The sequence below is a fragment of the Octodon degus genome, unplaced genomic scaffold (genome assembly GCF_000260255.1).
Source record: "Octodon degus isolate 3935 unplaced genomic scaffold, OctDeg1.0 scaffold00122, whole genome shotgun sequence".
In the NCBI taxonomy this organism is placed as follows: Eukaryota; Metazoa; Chordata; class Mammalia; order Rodentia; family Octodontidae; genus Octodon; species Octodon degus.
The window spans coordinates 8,474,088-8,481,175 of record NW_004524698.1 but is presented as its reverse complement, the minus strand read 5'-3'; the positions used below and the strand labels follow the sequence as shown (position 1 = coordinate 8,481,175).

The 7,088-nt window shown below is 42.7% G+C and overlaps 1 pseudogene; it reads right to left on the bottom strand.

The window, feature by feature from the left end:
* Window positions 1–1,781: 1,781 nt before the first annotated feature.
* Window positions 1,782–2,113, bottom strand: LOC101566878 (annotated as a pseudogene).
* Between the last annotated feature and the right edge of the window lie 4,975 nt (window positions 2,114–7,088).

Sequence of the window (7,088 nt, the reverse complement as noted above, 5' to 3'; positions counted from 1 at the left end):
TTTTTTGGTGGAACCAGGGATTGAACTCAGGCCCTTGCACTTGCCAGGGAAGTGCTTATTCTACTGAGCCATCTCCCCAGCCTCCCACATCAGCTATTGAATACTTGAGATCTGAATAGTGTGACTAAGGAGTATTTACTTTTATTTAAATGAAATTGAAGAAACTTTAAGAAAAAAAAGTCTCACTGTCTAGCCCAGGCTGCCCTTGAACTCACTGTAATACCTGATGAGAAATCATTTGTTAACATTATCAAGGACCCTATCTATGGGACAAATTGTCTCTCTTCTTTATATTAATTTTTATTAGTACATGTTGCAGTACATAATAATTACATGCATTGTGGGGAGTTGCTATATGTACATATGGGGATTACAGGTGTGTGCCACCACATCTAGTTTAATTTCCCCCCTCTTCTCTCTTTACCCACCCTCTGTTTCTTGGGGACAAGTTGCTTCTCTCTTGCTGCTTCCAACATTCTCTCTTTGTTTTTGGCTTTGACAATTTAATTAAAATGTGTCTCAAGCCAAGCCTAGTGGTGCATGCCTATAACTCTAGCACTTGGAAGGCTAAGTCAGGAGGATTGCCAAGAGTTTGAGGCCAGCCTGAGAACATAGAGTGTTTAATACCAGCCTAAACAACATAATGGGATCCTGTCGCAAACAACAGCAGCAACTGCAACAAAAACATCTGTGTCAGGTCACTTTGGACTCATTCTCCTTAGAGTTGATTGAACTTCTTAGATGAATAGATGTGCAGATTTATGTGGTTCATTAAGTTGGAAAATTCTTAGGGCTGGCCAGATAGCTCAGTGGATTAAAGTACCTGCTTAGGCAGACTCAGGAACTGGGATTTGATCCCTGGTGTGCCTGCCAGCCCCACTCCCAGGGCGCACTGAGCCAGCAATTGAGACTGGGCATAGTGACGTGCACCTGTAATCCCAGTGCTTGGAAGGCTGAAAACAGGAGGATCAGTATGAGTCGGATCTGTGTAGTGAGACCCTGTAGATCCTGTACTAAATACAAAAAAAAAAAAAAAAAAAAATTTAAGTTGGAAAATTTTGGGCTATTTCTTCAAGTATTTCTTGTGTATTTTCCTAGCTCTCTTCTAGGGTCTTCCAAGATATGTATGTATTTTGTTGGGATCCCACAGGTTCCTCTAGCTCTGTTTATTTTTCCTCATTCTTTTTTCTTCCTGAACACTGGTTCTCTTTCTCTCTCTCTCTCTCTCTCTCTCTCTCTCTCTCTCTCTCTCTCTCTCTCTCTCTCTCTCTCTCTCTCTCTCTCTCTCTCTCTCTCTCTCTTTGGTGGAACCAGGGATTGAACTCAGGCCCTTGCTCTTGCCAGGGAAGAGCTTATTCTACTGAGCCATCTCCCCAGCCTCTTAACTCTAGTTTTTCAAGCTTGAGTCTTCCTTTGCCTGCTCAGATCTGCCACTGAATTCCTCTAGCAAATTTTCAATTCAGCTATTGTACCTCTGAACTTCAGAACTTTTAGTTTGTTTTTATATTTTCTTTTTTACATTACATATTTGTTATATACTGTTCTCTGATTTCCTTTAGATTTTTCAGTCTTCTTCACCTCTTTTTTTTTCTCATTTACATATTTTATTTGAAAGTGTTTACACCAGTACAGTGAAACTAAAGTTTAAAGAACATACGTGATTAGTTTAGATATCATCAGTTTATTATAAAAGAGACATGGAAATTATGTACACGATGAAAGATGCAGAACTTCAGTGGAATGGCCAGCGTTGTGTGATGCCACTTCAACAGTGATTTACTTCACTCTACGTATTTTCCAAGAATGTCACCATCTCTAAACAAGAAATAATCCTTGTCGTCTCGAACTATTTTGGTGCTTCCATATTCTGGAAGAAGAACTTTATCTCCAACTTTCACACTAACTGGTTGGATCTCTCCACCCTTCCCCTTGGAGCCAGACCCCACAGCTACCACAGTTGCCTGCAGCACTTTGCCTTGAGATTTTTCTGGAAACATAATGCCTCCTTTGGTGACAGTTTCAGCTGCGCTCCTTTCAACCAACTCGCGGTCAAACAGCGGGAGAAACTTCCGAAATGCCTGTCCTGCCATAGCTCCTGCCCCGCAGCTTGCTCCACCACCACACCCTTCTTCACCTCTTTCTTCTCCTCTTCTCCTATTTTCTTTTTCTCCTCCTTCTCCTATTCCTCCTCCTCCTTCTTCGTCTTCTTTTGCCATTTATTTTCTTTGGATGATTGAACATATTAAGACAGTTGATTTAACTTTGGGAGGCTGAGGCAGGAGGATTGCAAGTACAAACTCATCCTGAGCACCTCAGCAATGTAGCAAGACCCTGTCTCAAAGTAAAGCTAGGGATATAGCTCAGTGCAAAGGCCCGGGTGTGATGCCCAGTGTCAGTGGGCATGGTTAATTTATTGTCTGAGTAGTACATCAATTGTCTGGGTTTTCTCAGAAATAGTTTCTGCTAAAAAGCTTTTTCCCCCCTGCAGATTAGCTTTATTTTTTCTATTTTTTGCTGTTTTTTTAGTTGTTTATAACTGTACACTTGAGTATCATTATGTAATAACTCTGGAATTACACTCTTCTATTGAGGAATTGGCTTTATTTCTTGTGGAGGGTTGCAGTTGCCCTATGTGTAGTAACTTTTCCATAGTATTTTTCAAAATTTGTATTTCTCATATGTGGTCACTGAAATTTCTGTGGTCAGAGATTCCTTAAATGTTTGGATCAATAGACAAAATAAAGTAAATTGAAAAATAAAACAAAATGTGTGGGGCTGGCCAGATAATTCAGCAGATTAAAATGCCTGCTTAGGAAGATGCAGGTCCTGGGGTTCCATCCCTGGTGTACCCTGCTGGCCCTGCCCCCGGCATGTGTCTGTAATCCCCGTGCTTGGGAGGCTGAAAACAGGAGGATCACTATGAGTCCAATCTGTGTAGTGAGACCCTATAGACCCTGTACCAAATACATTAAAAAAAAAAAGTGTGAATGTCTCTTTGAAACAGCTGAAGGTAAGTCCTGTGCCAGTTCATCAAATATTTCCTGTGCCAGAGAGCTCAACGGACTAAGCTCCTGTTTAGGCAAGCGCAGGAACCAGAGTTTGATCCCCGGCACCACATGCCATAATGGTTCTGCCCCTGCCCCCAGGCATGCTGAATCAGCCACCAAATCTGAGCGTGGTCATGCACGCCTGTAATCCCAGTGCTGAGAGGCTGAAAACAGGAGGATCACTATGTCTGTGCTGCATAGTGAGACCCTGCACAAAATACATTAAAAACAACAACAAAAAAAAAAAAAAAACCCCTCACAAATATTCCCTATAAATGTTCAGTTATATCTAGCGATGCAAAATTGTTGATGGTGATCATTTTCTTAATCAGTGTTATCTCCATGGAGGGACAGATTACTGGATCTTCCAACCCACCATTGTGGCCTTTCTATCTAACTCTAAATCAAGAGAAAAATATTAAAAATGCTTTCATTTATGATATAAATTCTGAGTATTTAAGAAGTACAGAATGGCTGCAAATTACTTTGAAGTGCATCAAAATTACACTGACTTAACATGTGGATGCAATGAATAAACATAATAAAGCAAGCAAGAGATTATATATATTAATAGATATATTTATGTTTTTTTGCAAAGAAATGACTTCTGCAAGAGCAGGGGCTGGCTAGAGCAGTCTGAAATCCATAGGAAATGCTGTCTGGAAGGCTGGGTAGAACCCATGGGCTTAGGCTGAAGCTGCTATCTACAAGAGAAATCTATTTCTCCCAAGAAGACTTAGTCCTATTATGAAGGCCTTTCAATGGGTGAAGTCAGACCTAGGCAGCAGATCTAGGTTTTCTAGGCTTATTTCCATCCATAAAGATCTTCACCGCAGCAGCTAGGTCAGCGTGTTGAGTAACTGGGGAACCATAGTCTATCCAAGCACAATCTCCCAGTACCCACATGCCATTGGTTCCAGATTCCCTTTGAGTAGAAAAATCTGCAGATGCTGAAGTCCTTTATATAAGATAACATGGTATTTGCATACAGCCTGCACACATTCTCCTACATACCTTAAGTATCTATCGATCACTTATAATACCTAGTACAACATAAATACGATGTAAATAGTTGTTAAAGTGTATTGTTTAGGGAGTAATGTTTTATAACTGTCCATTAGCAGGTATGGTGATCCCAGCACTGAGTGAGGCTGAGGCAGAAGGATCAAGAGTTCAAGTCCAGCCTAGAAAACTTTGGAGACCCTTTGTTTATTTATTTATTTTAAGCTAGGGATGTAGCTCAGTGGAAGAGTGTCTCTGAATGGGATCCTCAGTCACACCCACCCACCCACACACACACACAGAGCAAAAAAAAAAAGCACTGTACACGTTTGTTGTACATGTGTGGTGGATTAACAACTGGTGGTCAACTTATAACACCCAGCTGAATTGAACCAGTGTGATGCTGGGTGTGGGATGTCCTCCTGGGGATTGTTTCTGGCAGCGTAAGAGGCAGCACTGCAGAAGAAGGAGGGAGGTTGATGGGGAGCTGTTAGGGAGCTGCTGGTTCTCTCTGGCTATTCTGCTGGAGGACTTTGTCACGCTGGCTTTCCTGATGAACTTGGATGCTCTCGTTGGAGGAGGAGTCACTGAGAATGGTTACAGTTCATTTTGGGGGAGCTCTGATCCTCTCCTTGAGCATTGCTTCCTGGCTCCAGAGGGGAACATGTGCACTATTCAGTCTCTTGGTAAAGCTTGTTGCACTGACCTTCCTGATGATAACTCAGCTTTCCTCATTATTGGAGGGACCTGGGACCTCACTATTGCTAAGGATTGTGGAGGACCACCTGAGCAGCTCTCCTTTGTGTGTGTGTGTGTGTGGCCAGCTCAGCCCACCAGGGGGCGGGGTGGCTGGCATGTGGTGCTGGGGGATTGAACCGCGGTCCCTGTGCTTTTGCTAAGCTTGTTTGAAGTAGGTGCTTTAGACCACTGAGCCATCTCACCAGCCCCTGAGCAGCTCTCCTTGAAAGAAGAGCGACTGTCTCCATTTTGACTGAGCCTGACCCTATTTCCTATGTACAGAGCTGGCTAGGACTTCTGTTTATCAACTGGCCTTATGTAAATGTAGGCCACCCACTTAGCTCAGCTCACAATAATCATTCACTTCCCACAATTCTCAGTCAATCCTCCTCAAGCCACTCCCCCACTGAATAAAAACCAGGTGAGGCCCTGGGTCACTCTCTTGGTTCCAGAAAGCCATCTTCATGGCTGGACTTAGAGCCCATTGACTCCCTGATGATTGAAAATATAATTTAGTGTCTTTATTTTCGCCATGGGTTGCATTGAAAGTGGTAGATTGGAATCAACTTGATGAGACTCCTATAACGTAAATTTGGGATTACAAATATTGGCTTGTTTGACCAAGATGAGGACCTGGAAGTGTCTCCTATTGAGGATGGCTCTGGTACTTTTCAGGGGATCTCAGTTCTTACCTTGAGTGTTGCTTCCTGGCTCCAGTGCAGATCCCTCAGGCTGCTAGCGCAGGTGCTTCATCCTGCTGGCACAAACTTTCTAGCTTCCCCCACTGACCTTTGGGCCTTCACAGCACTGATTGTGAAACAGGCCTCCATGAGACATTGTCATGAGCTCCAGGCCTCCAGCTGGATTCATGGGAGGCACTGTTATGAGCTCTAGGTCTTCACCTGGACTCATGTAGGACATTATCGTGGGATCCAGGCCTTAGCTGGATTCGTTGGTCGCTAGCTTGTAGACAGATTTCCTGCACTGTTTTTGTACATGATTCTTTGAGTGACTATTATAATCTTTAAAAATATGTGTCCTGTACTGTATTGCAAAACCCAAAGAACAACAAGATGTAACCATCTTAGGCCTAACTCTATAGAGAGAACACAAAGGAGACCCAAGGTAAAACATGCTCAGCCAGTGAGTGCTGGATGGACTGAGGATATGTGGAGCGGCCAGTGTCTTACATGGGACACCCCTGCCCCATCATTTCATTCCTGTGGACTAAGTGAAATGATTTCTGCACAAGAAATTCAAATTTTTCTTCTTGGAAATTTCTGGAATCTATTAATCAAGAGGACCAAAGAAAATTGCACAGAACTCAGACTATTTTGCTTTTTTTTTTAAATTTTATTTGTGTGTGTGTGTGTGTGGCCAACTCAGCCCACCAGGGTGCGGGGCTGGCTGGCATGTAGTGCTGGGGGATTGAACCATGGTTCCTGTGCTTTGCTAACCTTGTTCTAAGCAGGTGCTTTAGACCACTGAGCCATCTCACCAGCCCTATTTTGCTTTTTGAGACAGGGTTTTTTACTATGCAGTTCAGGTTGGACTTGGACTCACTGTGTAACTCAGGGTGGCCTTGAACTCACTGCAATCCTCTGGCTTCAGCCACCCAAGTTCTGGTATTACAGGCCTAACTAGCTGTCCACCCCAAAGGTAGGGTCTTACGTGTGCCGCCATACCTGGCTTAAAAAGCAACTCTTAATGTAGTTCTTGAAAAAAATTTCAAGTATGTTTGGAACCTGGGTATGTGAATCTACGCCCCCACTTCCTGCTGGGCCTCCAATGACATGTTTGGTAGGCTGTTTGAACTTGTCTTTCAGCTCTGTTCATTTCTGTTTGTCTATAGCTTCCAAATTTCCACCAGATTTTGAATGTATTAAATATATTTCAAATAACAATACTAATACCCTTGACTATCAACTCTATCATTTGCTTCATAGTGGGATTTCTTTATATTGATTGGGATTTCTCTTTATTATGGATGTGTTTTCATGCTTCTTTGAATACTTCGTATTTTTTTTTAATATTTCCTTTATTTCTTTATTTCTTTTTTTTTTTTATGGTCAGCTCAGCCCACCCTGGGGGCAGGGCTGGCATGGCATGTGATGCTGGGGATCGAACCGAGGTCCCTGCATGCTTGTCTAAGCAAGCGCTTTAGACCACTGAGCTATCTCGCCAGCACCCTGGTCATTTTTTTTTATTAAATTACAGACCTTGAAAATTTTATCTGGTTTGGTCCCCTCACTCCCCACCCCAATTATTCCCCCTTCCTGTTCTTAAATTTTATTATTTGCT